At 33.2% G+C, this 16967-nt stretch overlaps 1 long non-coding RNA gene across 1 annotated transcript; it reads right to left on the bottom strand.

Annotated features, from left to right (window-relative positions):
• Positions 1-303: 303 nt before the first annotated feature.
• Positions 304-11702, bottom strand: LOC113292986. The gene is made up of 3 exons (XR_003331987.1): positions 11595-11702; positions 11306-11483; positions 304-757 (listed from the first exon to the last, which is right to left on the bottom strand). It is a non-coding gene; the product is annotated as an uncharacterized LOC113292986 (long non-coding RNA).
• Positions 11703-16967: the final 5265 nt, after the last annotated feature.

Genomic DNA, 16967 nt, shown 5'->3' with positions numbered 1-16967 from the left:
TTCATGTTTTATCCTTTGTACAATTTCCAACATTAGAAACAAAACTTAATTATAGTTGTAACTACCTATGATAAATAAGGGTAATATATGGAAAAATCCATCTTGAAATTGAAAGTCCGCCTATCTAATGGGACTACAATTTTTTACAACTATGCCTATATATAGGGGACGGAGGGAGTATAAGTTTTTTAGATCATTCCAAGTAGACTTTTTATCCTTCTTTTTATTAATAATCCAACACTATGAAACTGCGCGGGTGAAACCAAATCTTCTTCTACATTTTCTTTTTTTTGCTCGGTAAAAAGAAATTTTATAAAAAGAGTATAACAGATACATAAGAACACAACAAGGAGGCTGAAAACACCTCCCAACCATCAACAACAAGCTGATGAAATCGAAGAACCTCGAACAAGAAAACAAGGTTCAAACCACACCAACCTCACGCGACAACACTATGGAGGTTGGAAAAGTTTTTCTTTCCAATTTACAACAATGTCATCTGAACAGAAATCTAAAAAGCAAGGTTCAGTAGAAGCCCAATAAAAAGTTTGTAACTTAATGGACGTTATAAGATCAGCAACATCCTTCGATTTATCTGTGAAAGTTCTTGCATTGCGTCCGTTCCAAACAAACCAAAGAATGCTAGTAGGCAATCGCTTCCAAATTTCTTTTCCTTTTGTAGAGAGGTCCCGACAATTCCAATTGGAAATCAGCTCCTTGACTGTGTTGTGAATAACTCTTGGCTTTCCTGCACAATCTAAAAAGAAATCCCATATTTGTAAAGCAAAGGGACGCTCAAGGAAAATGTGGTTAGAACTCTCAGGAGAGTATTTGCAAAAAATACAAAGTTTAGCAATAAGAGAGCCATTAGAGGTTACAAATGCATAACCTCTCTTTTCAAGGTTATCCAAAGTAGGCATTCTTTCTAAGACAGCTTGCCAAAGGAAGAAAGCGTGCTTTTGAGGCCAATCTTTAGACCAAAACTTTTTCTAGGAGAAATCATTGTCGATTCTGCTAGTCGAAACTTGCAAGTCGTAGGCAGATTTCACGGTGAAGTCGCCAGACTTTGTGCCAGTCCAAACTAAAACGTCATCAACATCACAATTTAAAGACACAAATTCCAAAAGAGGTAAAATGGCAGTTAACTCAGTTATTTCGGTGTCATAAAGACGCCTATGAGAAATACCAATATTCTAGTTAGTCCCATTTTCGTCCATAGTGCAAGCATGCATCATTAACATATATTTTTAGTTGTAGAGATTCTACAAAGGTTGGGACACATCGAGGCTAAAGTTCCTTGAGCGCATCATTTGTCTTCCCAAAGGCGCACAGAGTCACCTTTTCCAATCTTGAATAGGACAACATTAAAAAACTCATCAACAACATAATATATACTACGCCGAACACTAACCCCATAGGGGTCTTTAGGGATTTTGGTTCTCCAAACAGATTGCGAAATACCATATTTCTCGTGGATGATTTTGGAGCAAATCATGTACTTCTTAGGTGTGCATTATCGGTTTTTGTAACTCTAAGCAGCTGATGATTCCCCTTAATGAAAAAAGAGGTGTTATTGAACACCAAGTATTTCTTCATATAGTGCCAAATTAAAATACACAGTAAGGATAAAAAAATATTTTATTTTAGGGGTGTATTGGATCAGGATTTATATGAATAAAAACAGATACTGGTTTATCTTAATCTAGTAGATTTATAAGATTTCTTTAAAAGAATCTTATAGATTCTTATAGATATATAATTTTGGATTATATTGGATTGAGTTAAGATTAATTTGGATTTATAAGAAGTGAAGATCATTTTTCCCTTTCAAAAAAAAAAAACCATCAATAAAATTGAGGTGATGGTGGTGGTGTGTGGGGCTGGTGGTATGTGGTATTTGTGGTGGCGGCGGTGGTGGTTGGTGGTGGTGGCACTAGTGTTGGTGGTGTGTGGTGGCGATGGTGGTGGTTAGTAGTGGTGGTGGTGAGTGGTTGTTGGTGGTCGGTGGCGATGGTGGTGCTAGTGTTGGTTGGTGGTGTGTGGTAGTGGTGGGGGAAAAGACGTAGTATGATGTGACAAAAAAAAAATTGTCCACTACAATCCGTGTAACTCTTGTGGTTTGGGTTGAGATTATAGTGAGATAATAATATGCATAATTTGCCTACAAATATCCATAACAATCTTGATATATCCTTCTCCTCAACTATCCTAAGAAATCTTAATTGAATTGAATACCTCAGATATTTAAAGATTCCTAACATATCCTAATTGAATACCTCGGATATTTAATGAATCCTGACATATCCTGGTTAAATACCTAAGAGTTTTTAGGATTGTTAGATATCTATCCAAATCCTAATCCAATACACCCCTGTTAGACTACGACATCATATAAATCCAATGCATAAAAGGATAAATAAATATTAGTAACATTATAATAAATGTAAAATAATTAAGCGCAAAATAAAGAAATATGTTATACCTATTACCACATAAGAAGTCAAGAGTGTCGAATTACATAATTAACGAGTATATTACCTTTGGCTATTGTAATCTCGCATTTTAAACAAGAGATTATATTTTTGATCGATTTAAACAAGAGATTATACCGATTACCGAGAAAGGATTGGTATAGGCTTAGTAGGACTTGAACCTAAAATATTATAGTAATGAGCGGTACATATAGGTTTACGTTTTCATATTCCCTGTTTCTCTCCTTAGTTTCCTTTTTTTTTTCAATCTCGGCTACTCTGTTCTAATAATTAGATAGAACTGTCCATGATCAATTGGTGAAAATGGTTTGGCAAGATTTGATATTTTTTATTGAAGATAAATGTTAACATATGCATGGGGAAGAGGTTAAGCAATCACTAACTGTTTTTGAATTAATGAATTTTGTATAGGAAATGTAATCTCTTTAATTTAAACTAATAAATATACTGAAATTTCAAAATTACCCTTATGTTTTTTTTAAAACATATCTTTTCTGATCCAAAATCGGATGCCTAATTTCTTGAAGGAAAAAAAAGTACAAATAAAGATTTGTAAAGATAACCTACAAAATATGATTTAATGAAAAATAAAACACAAAATCTAAAAAATAAAACACAAAATATCCTTTTGTAGGTTGTCTTTACAAATCTTTATTTACACTTTTTTTTTTACTTCAAGAAATTAGACACCGGCTTTTGGATCAGGAAAGCTGAGTTAAAAAAAAGAAAACAACTAAACTTAAGGGCAAATTTTGAAATTTCAGTATATTTATTTGTTTAAGTTAAAAAGATTACATTTTTCCTATACAAAATTCTTTAATCCAAAAATAATTAATGCTCGCTTAACCTCTCCCCATGCATATATTAACATTTACCTTCTAAAAAAATTATCGTATTAAGAGAAATATTAATAACAAAGAGAAGAAAATAATTTTTAATTATTAATTAAAATTTTAAATTCACAACACCCAAAACGGACTAATTAAAAATTTAAATTACTTAGGAAGAAGCCTAAGAAAAATCAACAAACCACCATTGGTCATTGGACTAACTCTCTCGTATCAAAACCCCACCATAATGGATTAAAAAAAAAAGTAATGCTCAATGGAATTCAAGATTCAACCAAGAATCGAGCCTTTGAAGGTGAAGAGGATGGATTACAACCCTCCACCTGAAACATACCCATAAAAATATGTCAATCTCAACATCACATCAAGTCTAGCAAAAACCTTACCCGAAAACTCTATTACTTACCAATTATTCAACCAGTATAATTATTGAATTACTAATTCATTGATTTTTAGAAACTATCAACACAAGAATTCATGCTAGTGACCTCAAATACAAGAACTTGTACAATTTTTTGCCGACTGATCCGCGCATAATCCTCATCTTTTGATGTAAACCTAGTGCGTCACACATTTTTGACTTGATCCTCCAAGTGAATTGAATGCACATATTCCAAAATAACTAAAGTGATTTACAATAGTTTAGTTGTTAATAGATATATTTGTCTCAAAAACCACCATTGAAAAACTCGGCGTGCGATTGTGATGATCATCAATACTAAAAAGAAAAAGAAATACTAATATTATGATATTTCCTCTCAAATGCAAATAATAATACTACTTATGTTTAAGAAGAGAAATCATAATGCAAGTATCTAGTTATTATTGATGATCACCAACATACCACAATCTATAATTTAAGGTGGTAGGCTAAGACAAAGGTGAAAAGTAGTTCATTCCATCCAAACGAAGGATAGGTTCAAGCTTTTGTATCTTTAAGCATCCGAGGGAGACTCTCAAAGAGTGCCAACTAAAATATAGAATAAGTGTGGTTATGAAGGGGATTTATCTGTTTTTTCTTCTCTTTTAGGCTGCTATTGTGGTGTTCTGCCTACTTCTTATTTGGGATTGCCGTTAGGTGATAAGTGTGGAGGAATTGCTAAATGGGATAGAATTATTGAGAAGTTTATTGCTAAGCTGGCTAGTTGGAAAAAGACTATTCTTTCAAGAGAAGGTAAAATCACTCTTATAAACAATGTTCTTGCAAGTTTTCCAATTTATTATATGCCTCTATTTAAAATGCCAGCTTCTGTTATCAAGAAATTAGAAAAAATCATGAGAGATTTTTTGTGGAATGACAACAAAGGAAGGAAAAAAATACATTTGGTGAAATGGAGAGCTCTTTCTAAAAAGAAAAAATTGGGTGGTCTTGGAATCAAGAATCTTAAGAAAGTAAATCAGGCTTTGTTATCAAAATGGTGTTGGAGGTTTGCTATGGAGGATAATGCTTTATGGAGAAAGCTAGTTTTTGAGAAATATGGGTGTGACAGAGTTCAGTGGCTGTCTAAGTCTCCTAAAGGTACATATGGGAGGTCAGTTTGGAAAGCAATCATGAAGCATAAATCTATTTTCTTGAAGTATATGAAGTTTCAAGTTAACAAAGGAAACAAAGTTAGATTCTGGGATGATAATTGGTTATATGATTCTCCCATCAAGAATTTTTTTCCTAATATTTATGCTTTATCCGGGGCTAAGCAGGCTTCAGTTGCTGATTTATATACAATTGTGTTGATGGAAATTATGTTTGGAATTTTAGTGTTCCAAGGAGACTCAATGCTGCTGCTAGAATGGAATTTCAAATTCTTAATTCTGACCTTGCAGATGTCAAATTCAACATGGAGCTGGAAGAAGAGATTCAGTGGCCAATTTCTAAAAGTAAGATCTTTTCTGTTAAGTACACATACAATTTTTTGTCTGCAGAAAATGAACTGATACATAACAGCTCAGTTTTTACTTTTGTGTGGAATTTAAAATGTCCACCAAAAGTTGGTTTCTTTTTATGGCTTTTGCTCATAATAGTTTTCCCACTAGAGATGTTTTAAGAAGAAGAGGTATGGAAGTCCCTGAGGAATGCTTATTTTGTAGCAGCACATAATCTAGTAATCATTTACTTTTGCACTGTGCATTTGCAAGAGAAGTCTGGGAAGATTTTCTAAATCAGTTAAAACGGTTCTTCTATATGCCTGGTGACATTTTATCTTATCTGCAAGCTTGGCATCTAAATCAGCATGATGCTGCTAGTATTGCAGTATGGAATTTGATTCCGGTGGCAATTATTTGGTCAATTTGGAAGGAGAGAAATGCAAGGGTCTTCACAGCTGCAAGAACTAATGCTAAGGGAGTTGCTAACAAAGCTATTTACTGTCTTTTTTGATGGGCTCTGGCAGTTAAGAATTACAGTGATGTTTGTGCTTCTAGTGTCATGAGAGATTGGTGTAACATTTATTTTTCTCCTTCTTAAGTTGGTAGTTTGTTATCAACTTTTGCTATTTTTATTTCTTGTTCTTGCTTAGGGTGGTATTGCCTTTATACTCCTATTTTTTGATCAATAAACTTTTCTTTATCGATCAAAAAAAAACTAAAATATAGGATAAGAACAAAGAAAAAGATATTTTAAGTTTAGGTATTGATAATATGTAAATCTAAATGCATAGGAGAACTATTTAAATATTAGTTAAGTTATAGCAAATGTAAAATAATTGAATTGTAAAAATATAAGATATTGTACCAATTACCGCATTTCGATAAGAAGATGAAAACATTAACTAATTAAAGAGTATATTGTAGGGCTTAGCTAAATATACCTTCCTTTTAAATAAGAGATTATATACCACATTCTGGTTAGCATTTAATCAAACCTTATACTTTAATTAAGAGAGTAGTTCAATTCCTACTACGAAGACCCAATTAGAGCAAGTCTTACGGTGGAATTCAACCTATTCCAAGTGTCGAAAATTCATGGAATGTTAAGTCTAGTGGCTTCGAAGTTGGGGTTTTTCACAGAAAATCCAAGCAAGGTTCCATAGTTTGGTGGAAAAGTCCGTGGAATCCATCTAAACGCCAATAAGAATATCGTTAACCGCAATTAAGAATGAAGCTAAAAAAACACAATTAAGAATTGCGTTTTTTTTTATCCGTAGATTTAAAATGAGTTGTTGAAATCTAGTGACTGAAAAAAGCTCCATTCTTAATTGCATTTTTTTAGCTCCATTCTTAATTGTTTTTTTTTTATCCGTAGATTTAAAAAGAGTTGTTGAAATCTAACGGCTAAAAAAAAGCTTCATTCTTAATTGCGTTTTTTTAACTCCATTAAGAATAGCGTTTCTATTATTCCACCATTACACTTGCGCTTCCATCCACAGTTCCAAATGCTGAGGTGGCGTGGAAGATGGAAGATGGATGGATTCCACCATAAGACTTTCTCTTACAACAGTTAAAATTCTATCTACCTATACAATACTTCTTTATTATCCTCCGACAACTTGTATATTTATCTTACCCCCTATATAGATGGATCATACTTTAAAATTGTAACATAACTGATAAATATTAGACCGAGTAAATAATTCTTAATTGTTTTTTTAATTGAAATTGGAGGTTTATTTTTCCATCATGTTCATTTCTAAAGTTTCCAAAACATGAAACATTTATATCATGATGTTAACTTATTATGTGCTGTTTGTTAAGTGAATTGAATGCACATACTCAAAATAACTATAATGATTTAGAATACTTTATTTTCTCTTGTCTGTCTCAGAAAAACTATCGAAAAACTCGTGTGATTGTGATGATCACCAACACCAAAAATAAAAAATACTGGCACAATGACTTTTCTTCTCAAATGCAAATAAAAATATTATTTATGTTTAAGAGGGTAAATCAGTATGCAAGTATCTAGTTAATATTGATGATCACCAACATACCACAATCTGTAATTTAGGGCGGTAGGCTGTAGGACAAAGGAAGAGATTGATCCTCAAAGTAAATTGAATTCACATATTCAAAATAACTAAAATGATTTAGAATAGTTTATTTTCTCATAGATATTTGTCTCGAAAACCACCATCGAAAAACTCGGCATGTAATTGTGATGATCATCAACACCAAAAATAAAAAAATAATGTTATAATGACTTTTCCTTTTAAATGCAAATAATACTAGAGGAGAATTCATTATGCAAGTATCTAATTATAATTGACAATCACCAACGTACCATAATCTATAATTTAGGATGGTAGGAAAAGACAAATAAGTAAATACATTATCTTATTTTGCTTATTCCTCCGGATGCAGTCAAGGTACACTATTCCTCCACCTTTATACGCGCACCCGAAGTGAATACGGAAGTAAGACAACACTTTTAAAATTTAATAATAATTAGGGGCCAAATACATATATAAATCCAAATCATTTCCTATAATCTTAAGCCGCTACATTACCAATATCATGAATGATTTCTCTTGGTTTCTCACCTTGAGAAAACCAAAATGAAATAATTGGATTTATATACATGTATGGACGACAATGGCTTTAATATATATGTATGTCACCATCCTACGCGTTTTAATTGTGTAATCACTTATATTTTCAAAGATTTCGTTTTCATAAATGGACATTACAAAATGTCATTAACAACTACTCATAATTGACTAATTAAAAATTTAAATTACTTACCTATAAGCCTTCGGAAAATCCACAAACCACAACTAGTCATTAGATCAACTCTGTCGTAGGATGTCGATAATGCAAATGATCGCGCTGATCGATTCCATAAAAGTAACGATCTACAGAATGCAAGGTTTAAAAGATACGAGCTTTCTAAGGTGAAATGGATGGATGACAACTGTCCACCTAAAACATGCCCATACTAGCAACAACATATCAAAACTAGAAAAACTTTTACCAAAAACTATCAAGTATTGTGAATTTCACTCTACCAACTAGTTACCCAGTATAATTTTGAGTTAGTAATTGGTGGTTTTTTTTTAAATTATCAGTACAACAGTTTCAACTATTGACGTCAAATTCAAAAACTGTTACAACTTTTTGCCGTCTGATCCAAGCACGAATTGAGTTCCCTTTCTAAAAATAAATAATTTAGAATAGTTTGTTTCCTCAGGGATGTTTGTTTGAAAAACCATAATTTAAATTCTTGACTTGTGAAGTTGATGATCATCAACAACAAGTAGATACTCACAAATTAATTTCTCCTCTCGAATGTAAATAGTAAAGAAATGTAAAATTAAGAGTAACATTGAATATACTACTTACTTTCAACAGAATAAGTCACTTTGCAAATATCCTTTTATTTTTGATAATCACTAATGTTTGTAATATGAAGCATTTTTTTAGCAATTACTAATAATTTAGGGTCAAATACATCTATAAATGCAAATAATTTCCTATAAAGTTAAGCCACTATTTTACCAAGACCATGAATGATTTCGCTTGGTTTCTCAGCAGAGAAATCCAAAAAAGAAAAAGACTAAGATTTATATATGTTTATTAACGATAGTGGCTTTCATAAATATATATCATTATCTTACATATTTTAATTGTGTAGTCACTTATAATTTCTACGATTTCGTTTTCACAGATAGACATTACATATATTATTAACAACTACTCGTAATTGATTAGTTAAACGTTTTAATTACTTACACATATAATCCTATGGAAAATTCATAAATCATAATTAGTTATTAAACTAACTCTATTATTAATGCGATATCACTAGTTAAAATCTCCACGCTGATCAGTGACATAAAAGTAATGCTCAGCGGAATATAATATCCAATAGAGCTGAGCTTTTTAAGGTAAAAATGATGGACGACAATTGTCCACCTAAAACGTGTCCATAAAAATCTGCCAATCTCAACAACACATCAAAACTATTAAAACTTTCTACTGAAAACTATCAAGTAGTGAGAATATTACTCTACCGACTAGTTACCCGCTATAATTAGTGATTTACTAAGTAATAGATTTTTAAAAACTACAGGCATTAGAATTCCAACTATTGACCTCAACTACAAGAGCAGGTACAACTTTTTGCCGACTTATCTGAGCACGAATTGAGTGCCCCTAATAAAAATATCTAAGATAATTTATAATAGTTTGTATTTTTCCGAAAAAACACCATTCAAAATCTTGGCTTTAGTAATTAATGATTATCTACAACAACAAGTATATACTCACATAATGATTTCTCCTCTCAAATGTAAATAATAAAGATATGTAAAATGAAAATCATTAATATTAAACATACTATTTACTTTTGAGAGAATGAATCACTATATGAGTATATTGTTATTGTTGATAATCATTAATGTGTATAAATATGGCACATCTGTTTAGCAATTGTTAATAATTAGGGGCCAAATACATATATAAATCCAAATCATTTCTCATAAAGTTAAGCCACTCTTTTACCAAGACCGTGGATGATTTCGCTTGGTTACTCAACTTAAGAAATCCAAAAAGAAAGACTCGGATTTATACATATGTATCGTCGACAGTGGCTGTAACTTATAATTTCTACGGTGTAGTCAATCACTTATAATTTTTACGGTTTTGTTTTAACATGGGACATTACATATATGATTGTCAATACTAGTAACTGATAAATTTTTTATTTTAAATAATCCACAAACCACAATTGGTCATTAGATTTACTATGTTATACAATTTAATGCTAAACGGAATACAAGATCTAACAAAGATGAGATTTTTAAGGTGAAAAGAGTGGATTATGATTGCCCAACTAGTAAAGCTTTCAAGTAGTGTGAATATTACTCTACCGACTAGTAACCGGTATAATTTTGAGTTACTAATTGGTAGAATTCTAGAAACTATCAGAACAAGAATTCCAACTATTGAACTCAAATACAAGAACTGTTACAACTTTTAGCCAACTTATCCGAACATGTATTGAGTGCCTTTATTAAAAATATATAAAATGATTTAGAATAGTTTGTTTCCTCAAGAATGTTTATCTGAAAAACCACCATTCAAAATCTTGGTTTACTCGCAGAATGATATCTCCTCTCAAGTGTAAATAATAAAGAAATGTAAAATAAAGAGGAGTAATATTAAATATATTACTTACTTTTGAGAGAATAAATTACCCTGCGCCTATCTTGTTGTTGTTGGTAATCGCTAGTGTGCATAAAATGGAACATCTATTTTTAGCAGTTGCTAATATTTAGTGGCCAAATAAAAATTTAGATCTTCTCCTACCAAGACATTGATTTTGTTTGGTTTTCTCAACTTGAGAAAAACGAAAAAAAAGACTTGAATTTATATATGTATATCACCATTAGGGGTTTTGATACGTACATCAAAATGGATATATGTACGTCACCATCCTACGCATTTTATTTGTTATAACTTTTACGATTTCGCTTTTAGAAATGGATATTACACAGATTAATTAAAAATTTAAATTACTTACATATAAGCCTACTAAAAATCCACAAACCACAATTACTAATTAAATTAACTTTCTTATACGATGTCACAAGTTCAATTCTCCACCCTAATGGATTCCATAGAAGTAATCCCCTATGGAATATAAGATCTAACATAGATGAATTTTTAAGGTGTGAATGATGGATTACAAATGTTAACCTAAAACATGGTCATAAAAATCTTCCGGTCTAAACAAGACATCAAAACTAGCAAAACTATCAAATGGTGTGAATATTACTCTACCGACTACTTACCCCGGGTAAGTATCGGAGAAAAAGAGAGGGTATTGAATTACTAATTGATAGATATTTAGAGCTGGTATAACTTTTTGCCAACTGATTCGAGCACGTACCAACTGGGCTACTAGAGACTAAAAAAATAAAAAAGGAAAGAAAAATCGCGCCAATTGCAAAAATCCTCGGTTTGATCATTAAACCAATCAGAGGATTTTTCGTATGATAAATGCAATAAATGAGAACTTCCAAGGGTACTTACAGAAAAATGAAGAAACCGAGATGAACCTCGTATTAAATCCCCTTTGATCTTCCTCCGTAGAAATCATCATCATGCCATAACTCTGCTAACATACGCCACCATCATGCCAGGATGTGAACTTCTTTAGGATATCCTTCGCCGCAACATCAACGTGTGACACCACCGCAGATTTCACACCCTACAATAATATCAACAGAAACATTAGTACATAGGGAAAATTAAGCAGGATGGACGTGCCTCTGCTTAATTTGGTAAAATTGTGACGGGTCTGGTGTTTTAATTAATATACCTGCAATGAGAAACACTTCTCTTTTAATGAGATATGTTTAGTAGATGTGCCTGCAAGAACTACTGTTGTTGGTAATCCTGCTAGATTAGTTGGTGGGAAAGAAAAACCTTCTAGGCATGAAGATATTCTCGGTGAATCTATGGCATTCTTCTTTTATATCTAGACATAGGAAAACAAGTCTAGATACATTGCTAGAATACATTGCTTGATTTGAACATTAATGCAAAAGATTTTTAGTGCCATAAATGCAATAAATAAAAAACTTTCATGCGTACTTACAGAAAAATGATTAATTCCAGAATCCATCCATAGAAATCATTATCATACCAAACTCTGCTAACACACGCAACCATCATGCCAGGAGGTGAACTTCTTTATCCTTCACCGCAACATCAACCTGCAACAACACCGCTTCAACCACACCCTACAATAATATCAACAGCAACATCTAGTGGCGGATTAGGATAATAGGAATGTTCAGTCTACATTACGTTTTCACCGTGGATATACATCCGGCGACGAAGATTGGGAAAGGGATATCATTTGATCATGCTAATGGGGTCGTGGTAAGAGAAACGGCAGTGATTGGGAATAATATGTCAATTTTTAGGTGGGCTGGGGGAATTGGCACCTGAGGATTAGTGATGGGGACGTTGATTGGTGCTGGGTCTGTTGTGTTGATTGATGTGCCTGCTAGAACTACTGCTGTGGGTAATCCTGCTAGATTAGTTGGTGGGAAAGAAAAACCTTCCAGGCATGAAGATGTTTCGGGGGAGTCTATGGATTATACTTCTTTTATAGTATCATTACGATATGTACAATGTCTAAAACAAACAAAAATTTGCCGTCAGTTTCTTTCTTTTTTCCAATACATTTAAAGTATTTGGTAGAGTTTTTCTTGTTATGAACGAAAGCACTACTTTTATTATGGTTTTTTGTTTTGGAAATTAGCATTGTCAGATGTAGTAAATTTTCTGTATTGTTTGTAACGAACTTGGGAAGTTTTGTGTTTGGAAATTGAAACGGGTGTTGGGGTTGACTGGTTAAAGTGGACTCTAGTGATGCACTGTTAACATTTGAGTATCTTTTTGACAGAGGAGGTTAGTGTTTTGTTGGTGGTTGTTGAACAGATAAGAATCCAAGATTTTTTGATGTTATACTTTTGAGTCATGACTACTACTTTGAATTCAAGTGGTTATTGGTGTTGGAAATCATGATACTTCATATGGGTAACTTGGATTTATCTGTTTTTAAATGTAGGCTTGTTTTTTCTGGGTTACGGCTCGTTTTTTTGAAAATTACAAATCTAGATCGATTTTGACCGTTTTATTGAAAAAACGGCTAATGGTGGTTATCCACCTTTTTGGCACCGTTAGTGTGCTAAGAAAAGACTTTTGAGCCCTTCGACTCATTAAACTCGCCTTGTTAATTGCTTTGAATTGCCGATTCTATATATCTACTTGTTGCTGACTGTGTAAACAAGTGTATACGTACACGTCATAATTTCTTCCACGTGTCAGATAAAATTCTGGCCCCCACAGTACCCAACGACAGGATTATCTTCACTAAAAGCATATCTTCTTCTCTTTTTTTTTAATCAGATCCAAAAATGGTTGGTGGTGTTCATCTTCCATCAAATTGTAGCAGTAGCAGCATCAAGGTGCAGTGTGATATGTGTGACAAAGAAGACCATGAAACCAAGAGTTGTCCATGAGTATACTCAAGGTGCAAACATATACCTTGTAATGGAGTTAGAGCATTGTTGAGATATAAAACAGATCAAACAAATGGAAGGACCTTCTTCAAATGCTTGAATCCCACCTGCAATTACTTTGAGTGGTTTGATCTTGCTTCTTCTCCAACTACAACACTTCAAATCAAGCTTCCAAGTCCAAATTGTTGCATTGCTTGTGGGTGGAGAAAACCATTTTTTCAACAACTGTCCATTACACAATCAACCTTGCTTCAAACAGAACTGCAATTCAAAGTTAAAACTAAAGGTTTGCAAGAATCAACACAATCTCAATATAGCTTACCTGGTATGCAAGAAGAAAGACTGTGATGCTTTCAGATGGGCATCATATGCACTTGTAATTGAAAAAAAAGAAACATTGAAAGGAAAAGTACTAGAAATTTGTAATGAATTTAAGAAAAATCTGAAAATGTAATGAAATCAGAAGTTGTAATTGAACATTTCATAACTTGTTCTTCAAAAGAAACTACATCCATTCAAAGTTCCAAACTTTAACTACACAAAAGATAAGGAGTAGATGCATACATATCTTCTAAACAAAATGAAACACAATCAACAAAACCAACTCAGATCTTCATGTACTTCTTTGTTTTCTTCTTTCCATTTGGATCTGACACTGTAAAGTTGACTTTGTTTCTAACTGAACCAACCTTCTTGAAATTCTGATTCAAACATGAGGTTTGAGAAGATCCAAATTTTATTGTTGCCTTTCCCTTGACTCCTTTTTAAGATCTTGCAGCAGCTTGCTTAGATGATTCACCAACACACCTCTGGCTATTGGATTTTGTCTTAGGTCCAACCCTTACACTGGTACTTTGACCTACAGATGAACCATGAACAACTTTTGCAGCTTTCTTGTTCCTCTTTGATGGAGCTGATACATAAGTTGTGTAAGTATAACCATCAACACATGTTATAGACTTTGGTCCTTCTGGATTATAACCAACTGCTCCTCCAGCACAGGTCTTTTCATAGTGACCTGGTTCTCCACATCTCTTGTATCTTCTACTCTTCTTTCCTGTTGGTGGAGGTTCATCATATGCTCTAATTCTGTTTCTCCTTGGCCTCCCTGTTTTCCTGATATTCACTTGAGGCTTTATCATTTCTTTCTTGGCTGTCTGGATAATAAGAAAGAATCAAAAAAGAGAATTATATATAAATGAGAGATTAAAACCCTAAAAGAATCAAATATGGAAACTATATTTATTGCACAAAAAATAAGGATTATAAAATCATATATAAGTGTACTTTTTCATAGTCCTCTGGGCCCAATAATGGGTTGAAATCTGGAGCATATGTTCTCTTGTAGCTATCCACTCAATAATGCTGGTCACAATACCTACAACAATACCCAACATGTAAACAAATAAATGAAAACAAATATTATAAAGACAAAAGGACCGACATAGAGTAATATTATAAGGACAAAAGGACAAAAAATTGAAAACAAATGCAAAAAAAACTTACTCAGCCCAAACAAGTCTCAATGGCTTTAAGGCACATACATCATGCTGGAAGACAAAACCCCTTAACTTCCATTGCAGACAACTACAGGTCCTCTTTGGAAAATCCACAACAAAGATGGCTCCATGACAACTTGTAACCTCATATACTTTCCCCTAACAGCAGGACCCAGTTGAAAATTGGTAGTCAAGTCATACATCTTCTGAATCAGCTGCATTTCCTTTGGAACTAGATCACCATCTTTCCACTTTGCAGCCTCATTCCTACTCTTGTTGAAAATCCCCATCACCATTTGTCCATACATCAAAGCCATCTTACAGATTGGCTTGTCTCTCATCTTCTTGGCCATATTGTTGAAGGATTCTGAGAAGTTGTTGTTGATGTGCTCACATTTGCTAGTATGTGGAAAATGATCCCTTGACCAGGTTTCAGGCCTTTCATCCATGAGAAATTTTGCATCCTCAAAACTCTCAACTGCGATATCATCCATATGTTGCTGATAAATTATTACAGTAAAGTATAAGTTGTAAGTGGTTGATCTTATAACATTAAAGTAAGGCATTAAAGTACTGAAGCATTACATTAAAGTGGTTGATCTTATAACATTAAAGTAAGGCATTAAAGTAATGAAGCATTACATTAAAGTGGTTGATCTTATAACACTTGGAAGCATTCCAAAGATGAGTCTGAATACTGAACCCCTTGTAGTACTTCTTAAAGTTGGCCATCAAGTGCCTGCAAAACCAACCAATGATTAAAAACTGAAACATAAAACAAAACAGAACAAAACAAATAAAATGATTAAAACAAAACAAAAAATAAAATCACTTCACCTGACACATTGTCTGTGCTCAAACAAGGGATAATAATAGTCAACAACTTCTAAAATCCCCTTCTGCTTGTCAGAGATGAAGGTAAACTCAAAATCATAACCAAGCAGCTTGCTTAAATTCTCCAAGAATATCTTTCAATTCTCTATTGTTTCATTTCTGCATACCATAATACCCAATGGAACTAATACATTTTGCCCATCCAGACCAGTTGCATGTAGCATCACACCACCAAACTTCCCACTCAAATGATCAAGGCCAATGATTTTTCTACAACCAGACAAGAATCCATCTATAATGTCTTTGAAGAAAATTTCCATGGACAGGAAAGTGTTGTCTGTAGTTCCATAAGAAAAAGTTGATATGCTGCCTGGATTTCTCATCTACAAATGACATTAAAGGAAATCATGTTATAGCTCAGTCTTCATCTTCTCAAAGTACCAGTCAGCTACATACTTTGGGGTTGCAAGCTTGTTCAAGTCATCTTTGTCACCATTGCAGGTGTGACTGACATTAAAGCCTCTAAGTGTAAAAGTTTTACTTTCACCTTTCTTGACCATGCCATAAATGAACATTGGACAATGTTGAGTCCTCCAATGAATGCACTTGACCCTCAGCTTATTGTAGAACTCTTAGTATCATAAGTCTGATGTTTGTTCATGATACATAAATTATTCACATGCTTGTAGAAAGATTCTTTACTCATAAACTTGCTTCCAACTATGAGGTCATTTGGATCCAATGAAGTTTCATCTTCAGCTGGGAACATTTCTTGATCATCTTCTTCCTTAAGGTGATCAGCATATTCCTTATCAAACTCTGAATTGCCATGTGTAACACTACTACACTCAACTGAACTCTTCTCCACCCCAACAACATCATCTTACTCTTCTGCAGTTAAACAAATAAAACAAAAGCATATCATTATCAAAAACAAAATAATGTACTTCAAAATTCATATCACTTTCTTTCTCTTCTGCAAGATGTTCTTGGATATCAACAACATTACCTTCTTGTTCCTTTTCAGATTCAGAATCCAACCATTCTCATCAAACTCAGCAATGTCCCACAAAGACTTGAACTCTTCTTCTTTATCCAATGACATGGGAGTACAAAGATCATCTGACCACAATATGTCTATCTTCTCATCACCCTTCAGTCTCAGCTTTGGCTTGATCATGTCCTTCAACCTATCAAGTCCCATATCTTCTGTAGCACAGTCCCTAAACTCCAAACTCTTGCAAGTTCCTATCACATTTACCTCAAAGCTTTTGAATGGCATCTTGTCAACAACAACATCATTCCTACAAGAAACATAATTCAAAT

Source organism: Papaver somniferum, chromosome 7 (genome assembly GCF_003573695.1).
Source record: "Papaver somniferum cultivar HN1 chromosome 7, ASM357369v1, whole genome shotgun sequence".
Taxonomy (NCBI): domain Eukaryota; kingdom Viridiplantae; phylum Streptophyta; class Magnoliopsida; order Ranunculales; family Papaveraceae; genus Papaver; species Papaver somniferum.
The sequence above is the reverse complement of the archived record's forward strand: the minus strand, read 5'-3'. Positions and strand labels throughout refer to the sequence as shown.